Source organism: Anser cygnoides, chromosome 6 (assembly GCF_040182565.1).
Source record: "Anser cygnoides isolate HZ-2024a breed goose chromosome 6, Taihu_goose_T2T_genome, whole genome shotgun sequence".
NCBI lineage: Eukaryota > Metazoa > Chordata > Aves > Anseriformes > Anatidae > Anser > Anser cygnoides.
This window is the reverse complement of record NC_089878.1, coordinates 39,676,457-39,700,992: the sequence shown is the minus strand read 5'-3', so window position 1 is coordinate 39,700,992 and position 24,536 is coordinate 39,676,457. Positions and strand designations below refer to the sequence as shown.

Here is a 24,536-nt window from a genome sequence, read left to right as displayed (position 1 = left end):
ACAGGACTGGAGCATAGATGGAAGCCTGCTACTGCTCATCAAGTTGGAAACGCCTACCCAAGCCATATGCTCATATTCTTGCCACTTTGTCTTCCAGCTCTGGTCTAAGCAGCAGTAGCTAATAATACCCTGCGAAGACAGTAGTCATACTCCCTGACCTTCGAGAACACCAATTTATCCGTCTCAGCATTAAAACATCGACAGGAAGTTTTAGGAGAGCTCAGAACATTTGCACCCTCTGTTAAGTACGTCATTTCTCACTGCATGCAGCCGATGTCCTCCCTTCAGTCGTGTAATTAATCTCAAAGTGAGAACACCTATGCGACAATTATTTAAACTGCTATTGTTATAAACATTTACGCTGCTACATATGCACACCTAGAAAGAGTTCAACTAGTGAACAATAAAGGATAATTGTACGGTGGCTAGATATGGGCGATAAATCCTGCTTTTCAAAGATGACATGAGATCTGAACAACAGCAGGAGGACACACTTACCGTACTGCCTTCCAAAACCTCTGTTCTCAGAGAATTCTTCAGTACAGAAGTAACACCACCCCAGTATTCAGAGGCTACGCCAGGAGCAGACTTCCAATCCCAGCTCTGACACTGACTGTAGCAAGTTATTTAACGTCTCAGCTTGCACTTGTCAAATGAAATATTTGTGGTTTGATTCATAAATTACTACGAGGATGCACCAATAGATTCAGCTTTGAAATCATTAAAACAGAATCTATAGAAGATAAAAAAACAAACAAATTAGGAGCTCCGAAGGCATCATAAAATAAAATAATTACATCAAGGGATAACAACCTAGGCTTATCAGGATGGAACTGGAAGAAAATCCATAAAGCCAACTTTAATCACTGTTGTTACCTTGTACACGTGTTTAAAAACAAAAAGAAAGCACAAAGTGAGCATGCTTGGCTATCAGGTAACACTAGGAACAAAAGACCCTCATCTACGCTTTTTCAGGTAATACAGGGAAACCCAGCAGAAATGCCAAAAATGTGGAAGTTTCTTCTCATTTCAGCCAAACATACAGAAAGCAAAGAATGTAATGAGTTAAGAGTAAGAAATGCTTACAGGCAAGGTGTTATGGTTAACACCAGCAACTAACAGCAGACCTATCTTAAAGGCACCAGTAAAAATCATAAAATCTAGAAAAATATATGCGTTAGCTGCTGAGGAAGGGAAGCTGCTATTCCTACTCATACATTCTCCAAACAGTACGAAATTGAGATGATTGCCTTCATTTCCACGTTACTGACAGAACTCTGAATTAAAAAAAAGGCACCAAAAACAAACCCCAGAAGCCCTGCTATGATTTTTTTCCTGCTGCTGCTTTTCCATTCAGCGAGGTTTGAAGCACAGCAGTGAGTCTGTATCCTTGCAAGCATTACATTGCATTGGCTCACATTTTAAAGGTTATCTTTACAACAGAAGAGTTAAAAATTGATCTTTTAAAGCTAATATTTCCTCCTTCATGGACGGGGCTTCAGCTCATGAGAAATTCCACTGTTTGACAACAGGGAATAAGCACATACTTTTTTTGAGCTTCTGCTCACTTGCCCCTGCTTCCCATCCCCATTTTTTTTTCCTTTTTGTAAGGCAAAGACAGCCCTAGCATCCCAACATGACTTGGCCAATATGAATTTTAACATGAGCACCGTTTGGTATGAATTTTGTCCTATAAAGCATCATTTACATAATGTTTAATTAAGCACATGACTATAGAGAAGAATTCAGATTGCCCCTTTCCAATATTCCAGAAAACTATTTCTCCACTGGCACATCTAGATAATTTATGAAAACTTACAGTCAATTTATTCCATGTGACACTGGTAAACAAATTAATGTAGAATTTAATTGCCTTTGTCTCTTCAAGCTCAGAATTACCTTTTAGTGATATTTATCTGAAATTACGATCCTCAAAGAAAATAAATTGTAATTGAGCTTATAAAATTGATCCTATTTAAAAGTTGACAACTGTCACAATTATTAATCCGAATTTTACTTGTCAGGGAAGAAGCATACTTGATCAAATGATTCTGCAAAGGCTGCTTTTCTGCTGTCTCATGTTTCCTGCAGTATTGTACTTGCATACATTTTTCCACATTTATTTATTTATTTACTGCATTTGTATCAACTACTCTTCTTGTTTCCTGCAGAGCATACCAGAAACCCCTTTAAAGCAGTATTTTTCCCAGGGAAATACACAATAACCAGATCTTCCTAGCACCTGATCTATAGCTAACACTGACGAACAAACAAAATCAAAGGCAAACAAACCAAAACAACCAGCCACCACAACCACTGTTATATAATGCATACAGCATCAGCCATATTATTACAAATCATTGAAGGCTCAACCACACGCACAGCACACAAAAACTAACGACAACACATCTGACTTGCATTTTCTAACGCAAAGTTTGGATCGTGGTACACTGAAAGATTACGACAACATGAGCCACGCATTCCTGAAAGACCTATACATTTCCAAAATTCCTATCTGCTGAAAACATCTCTCACAGTTTACTGAATTTCACACACACAAAAAAGCTCTGCAGGTATAAAGCACTTGCTCTGCTCAGATTTCTCCTCTGTGAAGTAGCTTTAGCACAAAAAAAATAAATAAATAAAAAACGTGCATTTTAAATTGAAGATACAAATAAGGAATGAGTGCTCCAAGCAGGACGGAGTTAGGTTACAGGTTATGATTTTTACCCGAAGTCTTCCCTTCCTATTTGCTTATCTTGAGATTTGCAGCAATGAAATGCATTTGAATATGGTAAAGTTTATTTTCTTTTCATTAAAGAAACGTGCAGACTGGAGGATGGGAAGGGACGTCGGCAGAAGGAACGATGCCTGGACATTTGCCACTGTGAATATGAATGGACTTCAGCAAAGCCTAGTTATTTTTGCCTTTAAAAAATACACACACACACTTCTTAGGACATAATTGCCAAAGCCTAAGATTACTGTGGACCTTACATGCGGACGTGAGAAATGCATCCCTAGGCTTGGGACTTGCACATAGTCTTCAGAGAAGTCCACGCAGAGATACAATGATCCTGGCCATATAAAACAGGACAGCTCAATCTGGCAGATGAATTTACCTACGCGACGATAATGGTATAATTGAACTTTCCTAATTAAATATTTTATGAACGCAGGTGTTCACTCTACTACTTTTCCAGGTTCCTAAAACCAGGAGAACACCATTTCTTGTCTTCCCCTTGCTAAAAATAGCAAGAATAAATTCCTCGCCTTATCAGACAAAGCAGCAAAAAGCACTTTCCTCCGATCTACGCTGGATTCACATTTACTCTTCCTTCTTAGGGTGGGGAGGGAGAAGAGGGAGGACTCCCTGGGCAGAGGAAATCAAACCTAAGGTATGCCTGTGCTGCTAACACCAGGGTGTAGCTGCAGACAGACAGACAGACATGACCTAGTTTTAATCTCACCGGCTTGGGTACAAACAGCAACGAAAGAGGCAGCAGCAGAAGCGCCTGCGAGAGTGGCTAGAGCATGTCGGAGCCTGCTCTGCTGCAGGTTACTGCGTTTTGTACCCAAGCTAGTCGGGGTATGCCTAACCACGCTGCAGTCACACCTCGGAGGCCCGCAGCTCAACACCTAGGGCTGCGCCTCCTCCCCAGAGCCAGGCGATCATAAAAAAAAAAAAATAAAAATGAAGACCTCACATCGCCGAGGTGGGCTTCGGGCAGGCAGAACAAGGAGAGCTCCAACCTGCCTTGCTAGCACACTTCCTAGACAGCCGCTTGAGCGCTCAGCAGCAAACAGGAGATCAGCCCCTTAAAAGCTCGTGTCAGAGCTCTTCTCTTCCTATTTCCCTTTGAGACTCGACTCCACTCTCCATGAACTAGCATGAGTAGCAAAAAAAGCAGAAAGTAACCGGCAGATGTTTTATTTTCTTTTTCTCTCCCATCCCCAACAACAAACCTATGCAAAAACACACGTACTTGCTATCTCCTACTAATAATTTCCTACTTACAAACATCAAAGAATAACCAAGATGCTCAAGTCCTTTCCTCTAAGTATTAGTACTAAAGTTTCTGGGCCAGAAAATTCAAGTCACTAGGACAAACAACAGGAAAAGAAGGATTCCCAAAAGTTTGTGTAGGGAGAATTGAGAGTACCTCATTGCAAGACTGAAGCCTACAGCCAAAAAGCTGCCATCTGTGACACGTTCCTGGTGGTACGCTCACCTCAGGGGCCTCGACAAACAGACCCAGGTTTAGATGCTGGTAGAAAATTTAGCCTCATCGTTCCTAAGAAATGGGTTGGTTGGGACAAAGCTCTCCCCATTACTTTTTCCAACAAAAAAGGGTTTGTGTGCTGTTGCACCGAAGCCTTGAGAATTGTGTCTGCGTGGGACATCCCTCCCAGGTTACAGTGAGGCAGGGTAAATTTCACCACGGGCCAAATCTGAGGTTACAGAAGTGCAACCGATTGACAGGGAACTGCCATGTTCACAAGCCAGCAACATGCAGGCTTGGGAAACAAGCCTGTTTTAAAAGAAATGCTTCAGAATAAAAAGCAGCACTATTTTTGTCCACATGCAGTAGCAGAATTCAACAGTAAAGACATCGGACTCAATTAACAACAGCAATAGCCCCTCATTTTAAGACAGCTCTAGGTATACAAGTGATACAGAGGAACTGTGGGGAAATATTTCATAAAAAATAGAAGGTAGAGGAACGAGGATGACTTCGATAATATGGCTGAACTTTTTCTGCAGAAGAAAAATAAGCAAACTACCAAAGAGTAAAATCCATGTAACCTTATTTCTTACGGAGACAAGAGAAACCTACCGAGGTATGCTTCATCTCCACGTATTTACAAAAAGTCCCTGTTCAGTCTCTCAGCCAGAGGTATCAGCTCCCACCTTACTGAGGGACCGCAGTGACCCCACGTGAGTAGCGCTCAGCTTTCCAAGCAGCAGTATGGCAGTGGCAAAGAATCGGATGCTCCAGGGAACAAGCAGCAGCTGTCAGACTAATCTGAAAGGTTCTAGCACAGAACTTCCCTGGGTTTACAAATACTTCTTCCAAACACCCTTATAACGTCTCTTCCCCCTTCCGAGTTACTGGGGTGCTCATGACAAATTCATAATTGCGTGTCACACAGCACAGAACGCACCACTGCTAACTGAAAAGCCTCATCAGGACCCAAACGTACCTAAAAGCACCTTAGGCTAGCCTGAGACAGAAGCTAAGCCTCCTTTACCTATGAATTTGCAGGCACCGTGTGCCATAAGAACCTACCTCACCCTCCGCCGGTAACAGCAAAGACTTCCAGCAGGCAGGTGAACTTTGGCCGCAAAGCCTCACAAAGCACGAAAACACATCCCAGACAATAAATACTAGTGTGGGACGGAGAACTTCCCTCAGCTGTTTATAATTCAAGTTCTCATCTAAAGCAGGGCATTTGTTCTCCTCCTCATGTCGCTAGACCGGGCGGCGGCAACTTTCTACCCCTCTCTTCGCCAGGACTACTTTGCCGTACCTGATGGGCTTGCTAGCAGCAGTAGTTGTTAACCTGGGGGTGGGAGCCAGCCACTGCTTTGTAAACGCATTCTGATTCAAGAAAACTTTTCTCTAACATTTCTTCTGCAGGAAAAAGGCTTCTTTTTAGAAAGAAAAATTCCAAAATTGAGACAATCTACTTTAATGCCAGAAAATCTTCCTGTGCTGTACAGAAAAGGCAGAAATGAGTAATTTATGGTCCGTAAGCGCACACACGTAAAAGAGCAAGCACGATACTGCCAGTGATCTCTGCCAGGACTGGGTCATCAGAGACTCCCCACCTTGACCACTGAAGCCCAGCAGGTGTCTGGGTGACCCTGGTGAGGTCCATTGCCCTGGATAAACGCTAACACGGCATTTTCTTCTAGGTTCAGATGGCCGCCTGGGGCATCTTCCCTGCACTCTGCTGAATGGGGAGACAGGAGAACAGCTTCGGCTGTCTTCTGGAAGAGAAGGCTGCGGATGGCCAGGGCAGCTTCAGGGAGGTGTGACAAGGAGGTACCCGCAGTGCCTGCTCTGAGACGCACCGATGCCAGTTTGGAGGCTGTTTTTCCACGAGCTGATGGATGGCAAGAGGCTGCTTCACAGAGGACGCAGCTCCTGATGCAGATGCCTGCCAGTTATCTGCTGAAGCCAAGTTTATCGAGTGGGTTTTCATTCAGAACTTACTGCTAGCGAAGCAGGTTCTAAAGGAGGCCAGTTCAGAAGCAGCACAAATTATTTATGAGTATGGATACTATGTCTATTGCAGGAGAGTGCAATCGTACCATAAAACATTCCTAAATGATACCTGGAAACGCCAGCGAGAGACAATTCAGCCACGTGCATTTTTTCTTCCTCATGGCTAAAAACAGCTGCCAAAATTCAGAAGTTTTTAGAAGGAGATTTTTTTTTTGGGGGGGGGGGGGGGGGGGGGGGGGTCGGTGAGGAGAATGAGCATTATTTCCCCCAAATCCTGTTCACAGATGACTCTGAATTTACACAGCAATGTGGTACGTGGATCTCTGCTTTTGTACGCTAAGGTTTAATGCAATGTTTTACATAAAGTCTTGAATAACTTCTGAGGAAGAGAGGAAGAAACACAAACAGGTGACACTTCTCTTTTACTGACGGATTCATCACTGTATTACTGTACTGCATTTACTATCCTGCGGGTTACGTTATGAAGGAGCAAAGCAGCCCCAGCCGGTAACAAGCCAGAAGCAGAGGGAACACACACCCAACACCGTCGCAGTTTGCTGTAGGAACAACTTCCAAGCATCAGGAGCTTCCTTGCAAGCAATCGCTCACCTTCGTAGCAAGAGTCAGCTCAAATTTCTGCAACAGTTAGCAGCCAGCAGTTACCGCGCTTTGGTTACTGTACTCATGCTACCCCAGTAAGCATAAACTTGCATATCCAAAACTGGAGCTCAGAGTAGTTTGACTGGCAGCTGATGAGTTTTGCTAATTAATGTAAATTGTGCTAACTTGATACATTGCTCGTAGTTGAATTCCCATGTAGAATATGCCAAGAGCTTTACTCAGACATGTTTTGCCCCAGATCGCGTACCATCAGTAGGTAAAACAAAAGCACGTACAAATATGTGGTTTGGACTAATGATTTTTTCCACAAACGGCAGGGGGGAGGGTAATTTGTCATGTTTAAGTATTCCTACAGCGGTCGGCACATTCCGGCTTTTTTTTTTTTTTTAACCTGATTATTCCCCAGATCTTGTAATGCTCAAAACCAAGTACTCCTCACATACACCTTTTCACAATTTTGCATGATCCCTACGAATCAGCCAAACTCCAGCAGCCTACTGGAGGGCCTGCCATGCCAGCAGCACTCCCAAGAGCTGTTCAGAGTATAGAAGGGTCTATGACTTTGGGAGAGACATCAGAAAAATACATCCCTTTATTTACGATGGTAACACAGATAAGAGGCTGATCATACTGCTGTACAGCACCAGAAGTGTGTTTGGAAACCGAAGAGCCTCCTCTGTAAGGAAATGACAAGCCTGCATATTCCTCCTCTTTCCATCTCCGTTACAGGGAACCCGGAAGGTTCCTCCTCGGTTTCTAAATCCAGACCTCATGACCAGATTTGGCGTGATAGGTTTATGATCGGCAGCAGGATGATTTCAGACTGGAACAGCAAAACAAAACACAGAGCAAGTCACAGCGCTCCTGCGAGTCCTCTTTAAGGTCACCACCCTTAGGGACACAACCCAGGAGTCTGAGTCAGTGAGCCTAAATAAAAACCAGAGGAGAAGCAGCCAGGGCTGCAGCTGAGTTAGTGGTAACTGCAATCTTTATACTGACGGGGTAAAAGAGGGGAAGTGACTTCTGGCTTTTAAACAACAACATTACAGTTAGGAGGGATCCTGCACGCAAGACACTGGATGGTTTTAACTGCAAAGCTACCACTAACAGTTTTACTGACCTCTGTAACAACTAAGGTGGGCTCAAAGCAAGGGCAAATAACTTAAATATGTAACTATCGCTTGTTTTTAGGAAGTTTGCATTTATTAAAAAACCCTAGAAAACAATAACAAAAAAACAACCCCAAAAAAGGCACCAACAAATAACCAAACCCAACTCCCAGACCAGATTTACAGGTCCGGCAAGTATTGCTGCATATTTCTGTAAACTTCCACGCTCCTTGTAACTCTACCACAGCTGTAACTCAATAGTGCCATATAGTTATTAGCATCGGAGGAGTGTCTCGGTGAGCCCCAATACAGCCAGGCGCTGAAGGAAGCTCCCAAGAGCCCCAAAGCCATCTGTGCTCGGCCTCCTCGCCCTGTGCAGGCCTGGGGAGCGCCAGCGGGGGGAACATGGCCGCTGGCAGGCCTCAAGGCCTCGCTGTCACCCCACTGTGGCCGCTGGCAGGCCTCAAGATCATCACCCCACTGTGGCTACTGGCAGCCTCGAGGCCTCACCACCACCCCGCTGCCCTACTTGTGCTTGCTGCATCAGACGCGGTGGCATTCCTGAGCGGAGCGGTCTGCTAACCCTTCGTAGCCCCCAACACACAGCTCAATCATTAACAGCATTAACAACCTGCGTATCACGCAACTAATCATTTATGACCCTCCTTTTCAGCTTTCCCCTCCGCTTTCGGCTTTTTTTTTTACCTTTTCTGCGCCTGTTGTTGTCTTAGTTCAGCTGAACTCTTTGTTCATTTATTCCTTCTGTTGGGGGTGGGGAAGAATCAGAGTATTTTTCAGGCAGGAGATAGAAAGAATCCTTTTGTTCTGCTCGGGTTGATATTTTATAAGTTTAGTATGCTCTCCCTCCAGTATTTATTCTGGCTTCATAATCCAAACCGGTCAGAGGACAGATGCTCCTTCACAAGATGCTCCCAAACCCCAAAGGCAAAAATTTAAGTTTTCACTTGCTTAAAAATAGAAATTAAGGTCTAAAACGGTAAATTACATCATTGATCTGGGCCCTCTCATCTGTGCTAGAAAAGCCATTGAATACAGCAATCTAGTGGAGGTCCCAGTGCAGGAAAAAGGAGCCATTCTGGACTCCTCGTAGCATTCCTCCAAGGACACAACTTTGCATCTGTTTCTGTTTTACCAGGCTGTTCTAACTATGAACTTACCAGTGGACAAGGAACTGAATACTTTTGCACATACTTTTGGTTAATTTAATGATTTATTTTTAAAACTTTTTTTTTTTGTAAATACATTGTTTTAAGTTTTGGAGGAAGAATCAGAAAACTGTACCTAAATCCTAACGCTGTTACTGAAGCATCTAAGGCTCTGCGATAGCAGCACGTAATGAAATAAACCAACAGCCACACAAGAGAACAGCACATTCTCCTTCCTAGCACAGCAATACATTTTTCCAATAGATTTTTTCTTCCTTGGACTTCATGCAAGGCAAAGACCCCAAGACTAAGCCACGCTCCTTGTTAAGCAGCACTTGTCCCATGCGTGGCTCACACTAGAGCAGTAACGCGCACGCTTGGTGCTGAGCAGGGCACAGCATGGCACCACCTCACATCACACCAGCTGGGTTTGAGGTACAAAATGCTTGTTGCCCTATAGCTCTAAGTCTGTAATTTAAACTTGGCCATATGAGGGACTCTGTGGTCACCCAGGTGCCACGTGGGCAAAATCCTCTGAAACAGCACTGGAATATTCCTCTTAAAAATCGTGTTGTTCAGAAAGTACAGGCCCATCATGGCCTAGATAAATTAACAGTACATCTTCCCAGCTGCGTGAAACTGTACACTTTGCCAACACAAGCTTGTTATATGTGTTACTGGAAGAGAGTTAATACGGTTAACAGAGACCTGCGCTACCAGATAGCAGTCTTCACAACTGAAATCTCATGCACAGATGCAAACACGATCAAACCAGTGAAGACCATCCTCTCCAAAGCCAGCTATCACTCACTTCAGATACGTTTGTTGTGTTTGTCATTTGTCAGTAAACTGCATGCTGCGTGTGGCGCTTTTAACGAGCGTCTCCATGACTGCAGAAATGACAAGTTCCTAAGACATACGCCCAATCCCCAAACTGTTGGGGTTTGGATAACGTCCACCTGGTTTTGGGCCGCTGTAGTACTTGTCCTTCATCTAGCCAGGGAAGTGAGAACTGGTATTCTGTCAGACAAGTTCCATGTACGACTGACCAACTTTGTAGAAGCTCTCAAGTGTCTTTAGTATTCATATCTGTAAAACTTCATCTCATTTTATGTGCCTTGCAGCAGAAGGCAGCTGCAGAAGCCGCAGTAGCTTGTGCATGTAACCCATTTCTCCAGCCTGCCGTAACTCCCCCCTCTGAGAGTAGCCAGTGCCTTCTACAAGTCTCCGTGGCTGGTGGGACGCGGTCCCCAATTCTCACCGAACATCAGGTTGTCACCTGCTGACACCGATGTTCAGCCCCAAGCAGGTGCAGCTCATCCGACAGCGGCAGAATCGGGCTTTGGCACTGGCTGGGAGGCAGAACCAAGGAATATTATTGAACCAGCTGTATCCAAGCTTAAAAAAGGTGATGGGAAACACTTGTGCAAGAGAGCTTCAGGAGGACAAACACATTCTTTCACAGCGTACTAACTCACCGACCGGTTACAGCAATTCAGAAAGCAGCAATTAGGCACAACTGCAAGATGCAGCTCTACACATCTGGGTCACAGACAGCACGGCAGAGGTATGGGGCTCTGCAAGCAGGATCCCTGCGTGCTCACGCTTGCGTGGGTCTTTGCACAGGCATGTTCTGCAACGTTACCGTGTGCTGTACTGACCCTCACTAGGGCAGGGGGTCGGCACAAGTCAAGCACCTAGCCAGGCCATTCCCCTGAGCCTAAAACAACAATTTTTCTGTGCGAATGGCATCTCAGGAGAGGATAATGCTCGTGATACATGCAAGTCCAACGCAAGTCTCAACTGGCAAGGGCATGACTGATCTTACAGGCTCGATAGTTCAGCACGGCGTATCTGGCTCCACCTGCTCCGCTCTTCAATACGTACACACCCCGCTGTCTGCAGCGTACGTTCCAGAAGCATTACCAGTTCACAAGGCTGGGGAGGACGGCTAATATGCGCGCTTGTTGTTTTTTCAAATGCCGCTGTCAAATCGACAGCTTTGCTGCCGGACACAGCAAAATCCGGCTGGGCAGCACGGGCAGGGAGGGCACGGACCAGCGCGTGTGGGCAGCGATACGCCCGGACGGCAGCCCACCTCCCGGGGAGAACGCAGCAGGCGCTGTTAGCAGAACCCAGTGGCCCAGCGATCCTCACCCAGTTCTACGAGCACTGCCCGTGACTTCAAGAGAGGGACAAATCCTCTCAATGAAACGTACACAGACATGGACAGCAGCATGGGGAGGAGAAACACCTCCTCCCACCGCCCCAACAAACAAACAAGCATTTAATTTATCCATTTGAGTTGCTATCATTGTTCCATAATGACTAATCCACTCTCGAAAAGAGTTTAAAAAAAGCAAAAAAAGCAGTAAAAAGCCCATTAAAACGTCTATTTGGAGACACGAGCATTCAAGAGGAGAAGAGCAGGAGGGCTCCTGACGCAGGCCAGCACCTCCGGTTCCCTCACGCTGGTGGCTCAGTGCTCCCTCCACATCCTGTCCGGAGCTACCTACTGTTGGCTGCAGATAATCTCTTCCAGGCTTCTCAAATGCTGACACAGGAACCTCTGCGAGCATGCTGAACTACTTCCCTTCTTCCTTGAAAAGATTTAATAACCTGCAACTTTCTTCTGTGCCCTACTCGTCGTCTATCGTTTTCTTGCTTCTCGTATCAAATCTGCTAAAATAAAATTTTATAGAGTGACGATTCAACAAAGGAAAAACTATAAAGTTAGTTCTGACAGCTCCCCTTCTCAAAAAATTTAATCAAAAAAGAAAGAAAAAAAATTCCTTTGCCCTTGAAAAGATGAATTGAATAGCCTTAGGTATTCTGTAGTTATATTTATGAAAAAGTTTTTTGGACACTAAACACACAAGTCTCTATAGAAATGAGGAAAATGTTTTGCCCAAGTCATAAACTTCTTTTTCCATTGCACGGAGAAAGCGTGCTACGCTCCACTGCTAGACATAAGCTCACCTCTCTGAGATGTGCAAGTCCCATCCAGTACCTGAAGGGAAGGAGCTCTATCAGATAATCCTATCAAATCACGCAGCTCCACAAAAAGGTGCATACGAACGTACGCAAACATACACTACTCAAATTGAGGAAGGCAGTTCTCTCCTCTATGGAAACACAGTTTTCTGTCCAGACTTTTTTTTTTTATTATTATTATGGAAAATGTATTAACTCTCAAGTTAATACCAATATTAAAATGGGAACACTGAATCACAGTACACAGTATCAAAACCAACAACAAAACATTAATAGCTCAGAGAACATATGTTACTTTTCTATGTAGAATAAGCATTGTTACTTTACTTTAAAGCCACAGTACAAGAAGCTACATAAAAGTAACGTAAAACTCCCTGTTTATAAATAAAAGTGAGGCCAGCACTCCTGAGCATTCCAAATCTCCAAGTATTTCCCATTTAATATCTCATACTTAAATGTTGGGGAAGTTTATTTTCCTCACTTTAATCCAAACCAAATTGGACTACAAAATTTCCTATTTCATAATAGCGAGAAAAATACCTAACAAGAAGGATCGGGACAGATTAATCCAGATGCTGATGGTGCATTTATTTTTCCTGCAGAACAGGCATTATCACTTTGTTAGATCCACCCACCTCTGCATCTATCCGAAGTCAAATAGTCAATCGGCCAGTGCATTGCTATATAAAATCTAAATTAAAAAAAAAATCCTCTTTAGTCTGTTTTTCTACCTTAAAACAATTACTTATTAACATATTCATCAGATACTGAACTATGGGAAAAATACCTAACTTGTTGCTACTTCGCAGATAAATTTTATTTCAGCTGATTGAACAAATCCCTTTCTCATGTTTTTGGCAGAATTATATCAGAATATTTATTTATAAGGAAGTTGTACAGCTGTTGCAGTTTAGAGAAAAACAAATTTAAAAAAAAAATACTCTCCCAAAATACTTAAAGTCTTGAACAGGAAAAAAGGGATAAAAAAATAAGTTCATTTCTTTTAAGTTCAAAGGCATTCCCTTCTAGCCAATACAAACACGAGGAAGCTGACACAGAACAGTATCAGCAACTGGAATTTAAGCTGTCCAATAGAAAGTAAATTGAGAAATCAAGTTTCTCTCATTATTAGAGATCTCCTCTACTGTTCACCCTAAATTATCACTTCTCTTTTCTTATTCTTTACGGAACTATTTAAAATCATTCCACTGTATTAAGTCCAAAATCATTTTCAGAGAAGTCAATGACAAAAATATCCCTCGTTATTACTATTATTCTGCATTACTGTAATACCAAGGCTCCAGGAGGATTGACAAACACACAAAGACACTGTCCAGAAGAGGCACACAACTAGTCAGTCATTGCATTCAAAGGGATCAGAAAATAACTCTTAAAATGTAGGCTGTTAAAACTTTAAATAAATAAATAAAAATCAACACATCTGGTTCCTACTTCTGCTCAGGTTCCTCAAAAATATTTGTTCCTATTTCTGCCGAAGTAGGAATGTTATTCAAGGGGTGCTTATTTCCTCACTAAGGTACACCGAGCTTATTTCCTATGGCTTAAGCCATACTTTGGGCCATTATCTTAAACTAGAAAATACCATACGTCATGTTAAGGCTCCTGTTCAATAAAAGACTTTTGTCTGTAACCAATACAAGACTGTTTGTTCCTATATATTTGCCTGGAAATCTTAATCAGAAAAGGAAGATGCGAGCCATTTTTAAAATAATTCTCATGTTTTTATTAATTGTAAAACATATGCTTCTGTTTCTGTGAAATAAATTCACAGTCTTAAAACTCTGAAGACAAGAGTTAAAAAATAAGTTAAATTCTCTACCAGAATGCATTTGCTCAAGTGCAAAGCTAACAAATGCTAAAAATTTTGGCAAGGCTTATGCATTTCTGAATCATTAGGTAGTCAAACTATTTTTTGATTTTGCTTGCGTGATGTTGGATTATAATAATCCATATAAATCAGTGGTTTCCCCTCACTAGGAATACTGTGTTTACTTCTGGTCATCTGATGTCGAAAAGATGCATTAAAAAATGGGGAGGTTCAGAAATAAATACCAAAAGCCACTTGCACATACAGTAGTGGCTTAGAAACGTTTACTTTAGAGACGAATGAGAAAGAATATAGTCAAAGTAAACAAAATAATGGAGAGCCAGAGAAGGTATGCTGAGCATTTCAGTCACCCTTCTCAGAATATAATGACGGGATGCTTTGCCTCATGAAAACTTAAACATGTAGGTCTTTGGAAAGAGACCTGCTTATGGCTGAGCTCTCTGATGCTCCCCCCCAGCCGAACTCACAGCCACGAGACAGAACCGAAGCAGGACAAAGCAGAGAGCTGAACCCAAGTCATGCATTCAGTTGCCTAGAGACTTCACTCCTGGAAACCCAAACATCTAGGCCAAAGTCCTCAAGATATTCAAGCATTCTTTTCTGCTGATACTGGCTGTCGCTTAAAGACAATGGGGCTTGCCATCCACGCCTGTCTGATGATCAAGACTGTAGCAACCTTAAGTCTTCCAAGTCTAGTAAAAATACCGTCAATGTATGCATGAGCCTGATAGCAGTCAGATGCCTCTTCATTTTCTTTTTGTGATCAAGTCATCCTGTGACTCTCCCTTAAGCAGAGCCTGTTATTAAGCAGCACTCCCCAGTTGATACTGCATGAGAATCAAAGGCAGGGCTCCCTACCTGTGTCCCTGGAAGGCCACCAGCTCCCTCCCGTAAGATCTAGCCGTCTCCCTGTCCCTGCCCACTGCCCCACCAGGCAGCGTTCCTGCCCACAACACGCCAGAGGCTCTCGGGTCCAACTTCCCTCTCTCTGACGGCAAGCAGAAGATGCTGCCTCGCACGCAGTCAGCACACCCAACCTCGCACACGGCGGCAGGATGCTCATCCACTGCTTGAAGAAGCTCGCTCCTCTGGAGGAGGCAGCTTCGCCCTGCTTGGAATGCACAACAATAAACTTATTTCTACCCGGTGACGCGTCCTCTGAAACTTCAGGTTTATTGTGGCTTTCCAAACGCAGAGCACCAGCAGGTTTCACGGTGAGGGACGGTCGGTGCCACCGAGCTCCTGCGGGGCAGAAACGCAGCACGAGGTAAAGAGGAAGCTGGGGAAAGCCTATGCAAGGTGGGGATGGAGAAACCGTGCATTATACTGGACAGGATTAACGCAGAGATTAAAAAGGCAGTAATTATTTGCAGATTTTTGATGAATGTAAGTATTTGGATAACCTAATCCTAAAACAGCACCTGTCTGTGGAGACCTCTGTTGTAGAGACCTTCCGAGCCCACAGCAGAACGCTAAATAGAAGTCACCATGATGCTACGGAGCTTTGTCTCCGAGACACCGATAACTGGAGGTGCTTTAAGATATCTTCAGTTTAAGGCTCACCAGCAGTTAGCAGCGAATATTACATTCACCACCATTACATGAAAAATTTTGTTACATTACTTATGAATTTTGATTACTTTTACCAAAACAATACTCTTTAATTACTGTTTCATTTCTTCTACAATAGGAGCTCAGAAACATTGCAGACATACAGATACTAGTATTATACTTATTTGCAATAATTAGCAAAAGCTGAATATTAAGACCTTTCATACTGTTTTGTTAAAAACAATAATATTAAGAATAGGAATAACATACTTCCAACAGTTGCACCACAGGATAAATGGGTTTCAGGTCATTCTTTCAAAGCCATAACTTAAAAAAACCAAAACCAAATAAACTTAAACTTAGTTTTCTTCAGAGTAGATCAATACTTGGAGAAAGCAGATTAGCTGTTTTCAGATAAAAGAAAAAAAATGTGGACAACTTCTGCAAGATTTATGCATTAATTTTCTAACCGTTATTGCTCTGATAATTATTATTTAAGAAAAGTTATGTAGGTCCTACTAAACAGGAATACTTTCACTTGTATAAAGTATTCTTAAGTTCCTTTTACATTGGAAAAAAAAAAAAAGACTTAAAAGTTATCTTTTAATTTGTTGCTTATTTTTCAGTTCTGGGGTATGCTCCCTAAGTCCGACCTCTCCACGAGTCTGTAGACTCTCAGCAGAGCTCTTACATCAGATACGGACTTCTGAGTTACAAAAAATGATCAAGACTGATTCATAACTGAAGTTTTGAGGAAAAAAAAAAAAAGGAGCATGGGAAAAAGACCAGCAAAAACCACAAGCACAGGAAGAAAGCTAAATATGTAAGGTGATCCACTAGGAATCCACATACCAGCTGATTAAGAAGTCGCCTAACGACCAGCTTACAAGATCATTACACGGTTGGAACTGCTCACTCCCCCAGTACCTTCAGTGAAGTTAGAACTTGTGAAAAATTCACGTTTAGGGCTTGATCCAGCACCTATTAACAAACATCCACGCACTGACATCGGTGAAAACAAAACAGACCTTCCCCCCCCCCCCCCCCCGCTTTACCGCATAGGATTTTAATCACAAAATATCAAGTGTGCAAATAATGTATCTGACTGATAAATCAAGAAATTAAAGTCATCTTACACAGCAATATCATAAATACATGTTTATTAGGCATGTAATTTGGGGTATCGTCGAGGAACAGTAACTCTGCTGAGGTGCAATGCAAAACCCTAACAAAGATGTTGGAAGTATAATCCAGCTTTCAGCAAAAACATCCACACCACCACAGTGAGCACTGCAACTTTATAGATAGTACGCTCTGCACAGATGGACAAGTAATTTTTAGAAATGAATCACGCTGCAAATGATTTTACTAATTTTAAAACAGAGGTGAGGAACCAATAGCCTACAGGCCAGATAAGGCTTGCTTCTTCAGTTCAGATGGCCTACAGACACGTACTTGCTCCACTGCCTAATGACACCAAGGCAGACCTCAAGGAAAATCACCCGTGATTTAAAAAGCTCCAACAATTCACATATTTTTAAACACATAATCCTTAAACACAAACATCAGCCCGAAGTTTAGAGCATTGAATGAAATCTATGCTATTAGTTCACATCTAAAAAAAAACACAAAACCCAAGACGTTAATCGTGTTACTTTCCATTAAATATAGCACATCCTCGCCATCCTGAGACGGTGGGACTTCACAGCCCTAAACGTTTAAATTATCTTAGTAGAGAAAAATCAGGGGTGCTTTGAATTCAGAGAGCAGGTCATGCAGCAGTTACGGCAGAAGTATTCTGATACCTGCTTCAATAGGGAGTAACATATTCCACGGTGCTTACGTAGGAGAAAACTTCCACTGAAATCAATTCCTGTTTTGCCTTGAAAAGATGCAGCCCCAAATATAGATTTCAGTCTTTCATGGGCAGCCTTTAGTGCAGAGCATTTTTGAGTCTGAATATGTATGCGAGATTCTAAATATGAAAAGAATAACAAGTAAAAAAGTTCAAAGGAACATACCGAGAAAGAGAGAAATCCTAAGCTACCAGGCTATTTTCATCATTTCTGGCAATTATTTGCAGCTGCCCCGAACATATTGATATTTAGTAAACTGCAGGCTGCAGCTTTAATTGAAGTTTGAATGTTATAAACAGTTAGCTGCCTGGCTCTGGCCTGCGCTCTAATACCATCAGCAGAGCAGAGATGGGAAGCATAAACAAACCTTTTAACTAGATTACAGTCTCTAAAACGGCCAAGAAATCCTTCGGCAAGAACTCCTGTGTGACAAAACCTTAAAGAAGGGAAAATATTTTGAAACCGTATCTTGAAAAAGCCTAACCTTTCCTAAGGTGGTTGGAGCGGGAGCCCTCTGAGGAACGTGACTTGCACGTTCTCAAATGGGGCTGTCCTCAAGAAACGTGCTCTGAGGGAAGGGACAAAAAATAAAGCCAAAACCCAACCAGAGTATCTTAAAGCGAAGATAATATAGTCTGATTGCAAAATGGAATGATATTTTTCAAAAGCTTTTTTCTTAATAATAATTTTCCTTCTTCAAAATGCATCGAAGTTAGTCAGTGTTCAAATGCCGGCAGATCTTAGCGCTCCCCATCTCAAGGAGCCATGCCCAAGAACCACCCAACTAAAACTCAGCGCATCTCCAGTTTGTACCAACACGTCTACCCCTTGAATCCAACCCTTCTAATAACAGGTTTGAGCCAAGCTTCTTCCTCACAAGGCTTACAAGGGGACAACATATCCCCCTTTCTGCCCCATAAACCATGAAAGAGAGAAGGCAGCTCCGTTCTAAGAAAATCGGCTCACCACAAATCTTTGACTAATTAATTTCTTTAGTCAATGATGTCATTTGCCTACTTTTGCAGGGTCTTCTTAAAAAGAAAAAAAAAGGAAAGAAGAAAAAAAAAAAGCAGATATTCAAAAATTCATCTCCCCTAGGGACCGGACAGTGATCCGGCAAAAACCTTCTTCTCTGCTCATCTTCTATGTACATAGAAAATAAATTTTACCTCATGAAGTCAACAACATGCTTATGTAAAACTAAGTACATAAGTCTTCTTTCCATCTGAGTCTTAAAAGCAAAAAAAGCAAGCAGCAGCTCCCCTTGCCCCGAGCTCAAGAGTAGTTTGGGTGCACAGAGTGAAGAAAAAGCCAGTGCCAGCAGAGTCCTACTATCAGGACACAGCAAATTTGTGCTCCTTCTGGTGGGGCTATCAAACAAATGTGTGTATATAGGAAAATAAATATATACAGGCGTACGTGTATACACAGACATGTAAGAAAACATGGTTTTGGTATACAGGTAAAAGCTTGCAGAACGAAGACAAAAGCGCTTTACACGTTTATATGAAGAGTTTAGTAGGCCGTAACAGACGATCCGAAACAAGGCGTTGGCAACCATCTACCAGAATTGAAAATTAAAAATATCTAAAATTGGAAAATTTAAATTTAATGTAAAATTATTTTTGGCAACATGAGCAGTCTGAATGGAAAAAAACTAAACCGCTTGCATTCCGTAGGCCTACCTTTTCTTTGGCTGACCTCTACTCTTCTCCTAAGTTAGGCCGCGCTCGTTTCTTTGGCAGCTGGGTACAAGGCAACAGTATTGCAAACCTCTCTTTATCTACAGGCTGAGAATATCACCATTTGATCCAACAGGATTTGTCGGGCAAACAATTGACAACTGTTCTGGTTCCCCCACCTGGGAATTTTTCTCAGCGAGGCCATGCTACTGCGAACCAACGGCCCTCATATTTAAGATGCTATTTACGTTTCAGATTACCCCTCCTTCACTAAATTACCAAAATAATCCTGGATTTAATATCACTGAAAATCTAGACTAACCTCAAATTAAGAGAATATATATATAAGTAACTATGAATATAAAAATAAATCCTGGGCTTCATCTCCACATTGTATGGGAATAATGTAATTAACATAGTGCTGCTGTGGGTCTTAGTTACCAGATATGGTCACAAGGTAAGAATTTTTAAAGCATTGTTTTGGTTGCTTTATTTTAAAAATATTTCCTGTAAAAGAATTAAAAAGTTGAAGAATTTAACCATAGTAATGAATGAAATCCTTTATTCCTTCTTTGATGAAGGAAGTTGGTAGAAAGCTCATGAAGAATTTCCAATCATTTTAATGCTTCCATTTTTAAAGTAAATTTAAAGCTCTCAGAACAGAGGATTCAGGAAAAAAAAACAAAACAACAAACCCTCAAAGCACCAAATTCAGTGAACCAACATCTGGAGATGAGAGAGGCACTCAAAGGCACTCTCAGTGATTTGTTCCTTAGTCATTCCCATGGGAAGGACAGGGGGTAATGGAGATTTTTGTGATGGGAACACCTGTCAAGCTGCAGATAAACCGAGATGATCAACTCATTTCACAAAGGTCTATGAATAGCCATCTCATGGTAATGACTGATTCCTGCTGCCATGTGCCAGATCAAAACAACAACTCCGAGGTAAGACTGCAAATACAGATCTTTGGAGCCACACAATTGCTTTAAGTTCTGTTTTAAACTATCTAGTTTTGACCCTTCTTTTTCATATTCCTGCATGTAGATACCCACATGCATTTGCGTACGTAGCTAGACATGTATGCCCATGTACTCATACAGTTTCTAACTTTGCATTCTATGTGGTTTTGACAAATTTTAATTGACTTAAAATCTGCCAAGTCTGAGCTCCTTTCTAGACAACTCATCAGCAAGTAGGTATCACAGTAAGAGCGAACTCAGAATTTGGAGGCTGGAAAGGAGTCAGCACTGCTTAATTTCTGATCTGCTGCTCTTTATTAGCTTCCCACTTGATTCAACCCTAGTTCCGCAGCTTTCAGGACGCTTTAATTCTATGTCTCCAATGCTTCTCCAAATTTCTGTTCCTAATCCAGGCTCCGGTTCTCGTGCAGGCCTATCTGAAACCGACTGAGCAGGATTATGCCACCTAATCGCTCCCAAAATAATTACAAAGAAAAGCCAACGAAAGTCCGTGCTTCCAAACATGCAGATCGCTCTTACAAAGAAGGTCCTTAATGACATAAGCACGCTCTAAAACGTATCCCATCTCTTTTTGTTATCGAAACCAATGGCAACTCTTGATACTCACTTCCGATGGGATGATACAGAAACCAATACGGGGTCCTTAAAAAGGAACAAACAAAGCAAGCCCCAAACCACACAACAAACCCCGAAGGAGCACCACAACTCCCTGCTCTTCACAAATTTTAACAGCGTTGTTGAAAAGGAAGCTTAGTCACTTTGAAATTTTGTGTCCTGTGCCACTTATAGACAAGATTTTCTCTCATGTGTGCTGTGGGCAGAGGGCCTCCACAGCCCCCGGAGAGCCCCAGGTGGGCACGAGGGGCCACCCTCACGTGTCAAGGGCTCACTGCCCGCTCAGACACGAGCACTGCACTTACAGACCGTCTTCAAGGTACTGCCCTTCCACATACAAGGAATCGCCATGAATAACGGCAGGGAAAAACCCAACAACCTACCGACGAACCAAGTCAAATTAAACCCAATGTTAAAGGAGGCGTCCCATTTTTGGGCAGACTGTTGCTTTCACCAACATCCTCAGTGCTTTTTTACAACGAACAGCAAGCCTGATCCCTCCAGATCCAAAGAATGAACGGATTGTAAGCATGGAAAAGTTAAAGTGTTGCAAGAACTCTGTCAGAAAGCGGGAGTTTCTTTAAACACCCCTTTCCCCAGACCAAATACAAACACATTCGACAACAATGCACGTGCGATATGATGGTAGACTTTGAGGAAAGGCTTCCAAAGACAGATCTACGCCTGGCCCAAAGAGAACTTCGCATCTAGCACTGCCTACATTTTGGTGGTTCCTGGCTAACTCAAACCCACTCTCAGACTGAGCCTGGGAAGTCACTAACCTGGAACGCGTGAAAACAACGATTAGTTTTTGCTCAGAAGATAACTCATGGGAAGAGATGCGCAAAGTTCTCCTAGAAGCAACCAGCATTCGTAAATACCTACTGATAGCAGCAGCGGAAAGAGCTTAAAGAAGCCCCACAAAACTCCGTTACAGCTGCTGATAACTAGCAGTCTTCCGTAAAATGAGCCGAAGGACTCAATTCTTTCAGTTCTTAGGAGGCTGTTGTGACAGCCGCCAGCCGCCCCAAATTAGCCTTAGACCCCTCTGTAGGAGGCATTCCCGTGGAAACGCAGGGATTACCTCTGGCACAGCCCCGAATGCGCTCTGGTTCTGAACCCCAGCCCCACAAACGGTTCCTTGGCAGGGACGGGCCTTCCCTACCAAATCCCCCCAGATCGGCGGCTGTCTTACGAGCACAGACCTGGCTGCAGGAGCTGGAGGCCTACGGAAACTGAGGGATTATTAGCAATTTCATCTCTAGGATTTAAAACCAGAGAAGACCCTGAATTATTCCATCCAGTTTTGGAGTTCTGGTAGGGCATTTTACCGAGCAATCGCATTCAATCAAATCGTATCAATCTCCAACGTTAAAGCACAAAGAAATGGAAGTGTTAATCTTTGCAATAAATAATACATCTCATCAGCTGTAGGCCATCAAAGTCGCAGAGCTGCAGCTCCACTTGTATCGGGAGCACAATCCTGAGGCTGCTACGGCTTCCCACATCCAGATGAGAGTACATCAACAGGATCTCCAGTTGAGAAAGAAGCCTTGTTATGAAAAACACAACCCCCTGTCCTTTATCCCCGGACAGTCTGCTGCTGTCCAATTCTTGCACATAGTAAAGCAACTCAAAGGAGAACCACACGTTTAAAGAACGGGGTCTGTACGCGCAGCTGCTGGGTTTGAAGACAATTATCGCTCTACCAAAATTTTTCATGTGTTTAAAACCAAAGGCAACCAGTTTCCTCATGCTAACAGAAAACCGAGGGCAAACTACTAAAACAACTACAGTTATGGCTTCAGCTCATCTTCACGGTATTTTTAAGTCCCGGGCCAAACAGATATCGCTCCCGCTCCTTGCGCCCAATCAAACTACTGCTTTCTCAAACTCTTTCCAGCTTGATCACAACACTGCAGCTTGGCACCAGGTATTCACGCACAAATTAGAAACTAGAGATACCAAAGCGTTCACGGGAGGGTTCTTCCTTGCGGGTCTCCTGCCCGTATGAGGCAGAGGTGACGCATGCTCGCTGCTGACCTCCATTTAACTGCGATGCCCCAATGAAATACATACCGACGGCCTACTTCATGGTTCAGCATACGCCGCGGTACTTAATAAACCGAGCACTCAAAACTGTCTTTCCGAAATTACGAAGAACGCAATTAAGCTCCAGAAATAAGCAGACCACAGCGATTTCACCGTAAACACCGGGCTGACATCGGGGACTCTTATTTCAACTCCGCGTTAATACCCCAACTCCTACTTCTGGGCTCTTTGCAGCCCCTGGAAGGCTCGTCCCAGCGTTTCCTCGCGGCCGCGGTTGAGGATCGAGCTCGTCCCCTCACCTCTCGTCTATCGCAGGCGGTTGGGCGCGCACCTTCCCTTCTCCCAGCAGGCAAACCCCGCGCACTCTGCTCGGCCCGCCGGCAGAGCCCGACCTAGCTGCGCTGCCAACATCCGCGGTGCCGCCGGAGGAGAGCCGTGGCCTTCCCGGCACAAGGCCGTGGCGAGCGAGATGACAACAAAAATACCTGCGACGATGCCTCCTGCCCAGCGCGGCCGCCCGCCGACGGCCCCCACGGGGGGCTGCCGCCCCGCACCAAACCCCACGAGCTGTAGGGCCAGAGCTGTAGGGCCAGCCCTGGGCGCGGGGCTGAGCGGGGCTCCCAGGCTTTGTAGGGCCGGGGCCTCGGCCGGCGCTCGGGTCGGGGAACTCGGGGCTGGCGCTGAAACGCCACCGGCGGAGGCCCAGCGGGGGGCAGACCCTGGGGACCCCAATATGTCCAGCCACCCCCTATACGTCCGGCCACCCCAATACCTCCGGCCACCCCCTATACGGCCGGCTACCTCGATACCTCGGGGTACCCCCTGTATCTCCAGCTGCCCCCCGTATCTCCAGCCGCCCCAATACCTCTGGAAACCCCCTGTATCCCCAGGCACCCCCACCACCTCCAGGCACCCCTATACCCCCGGCCACCCCCAATACCTCCAGCACCCCGATACCTCCGGGAACCCCCCATATCCCCAGCCACCCCCCCCTACGTCAGGACACCCCAATACCTCTGCGAACCCCCCATACCTTCATCCACCTCCAACACCTCCGGAACCCCCCCGTATCTTCACCCACCCCCAGCCACCCCAACACCCCCCGCACCCCCCCACTTGGCTGTTCCCCAACTTTCCCCAGGAAAACAACCCCCCAACCCCCCCGTGCCCCCACACCCCCCCCCCCCACACCCCGTAACCCCCCCCCCGCTCGCTCCCCGTCCCCTCCCCGCCGCCGGGAGCCCCGCCGCCCCTTTTTTTCGCGTTTTTTGCCTTGTTTTCCCCCCCGGCCCGGCCCGGCCCGGCACTCACCTCGGCGGCCCCCCGGCGGCGCAGGCGGCGGCGCACACAAAGGGCAATAAAGGGGGAGGAGGGGAGCGGGGGGGGGGTGCGGGGGGGGGCCCGGCCGCTCCGTGCCCGCGGCCTCCGCCGGGAGCAGGAGGGGGGGGGGGGGGGGAACCGACTGGGCGCCGCCGCCGCCCGCGGGCTCTGAGGAAGAAGAGGAAGGAGGAGGAATTAAGGACGGAGGGGGGGGGGGTAGGGGGGGGGTAGGGAGAAAGTCCGGCCCCCGGTCGGAATTGGCGGCCTGTCCCTTTAACGGGGTGAAGCCCGGCGCCCCCCGCCCCCCCCCGCGCTCCGCATCGTCAGCGGCCGCCGCTCGGGTGCGGGCTCGGCGCGGCCGGGCGGCGAGCGGGGAGCGGGCAGCGCGCATGCGCCGCGGGGGGGGGGGGGGGGGGAGCGGCGTGGGGGGGGGCGGGAGGGGGGGGAGGAGGAGGGAGGAGGGAGGGGGGAACGGAGGGGGGCGGGGGGAGGGAGGAGGGAGGGG

General features: G+C 44.9%; 1 protein-coding gene across 9 annotated transcripts in view; it reads right to left on the bottom strand.

The window, feature by feature from the left end:
- Positions 1-24,155, bottom strand: part of MBD5 (methyl-CpG binding domain protein 5) — a 136,379-nt gene extending 112,224 nt beyond the window's left edge. For all 9 annotated transcript variants that reach the window (XM_066999608.1, XM_066999612.1, XM_066999613.1 and 6 more), the window contains exon 1: positions 24,023-24,155. The gene's annotated coding sequence lies outside the window, so the exon portion shown is untranslated. The remainder of the gene's footprint in view (positions 1-24,022) is intronic.
- Positions 24,156-24,536: the final 381 nt, after the last annotated feature.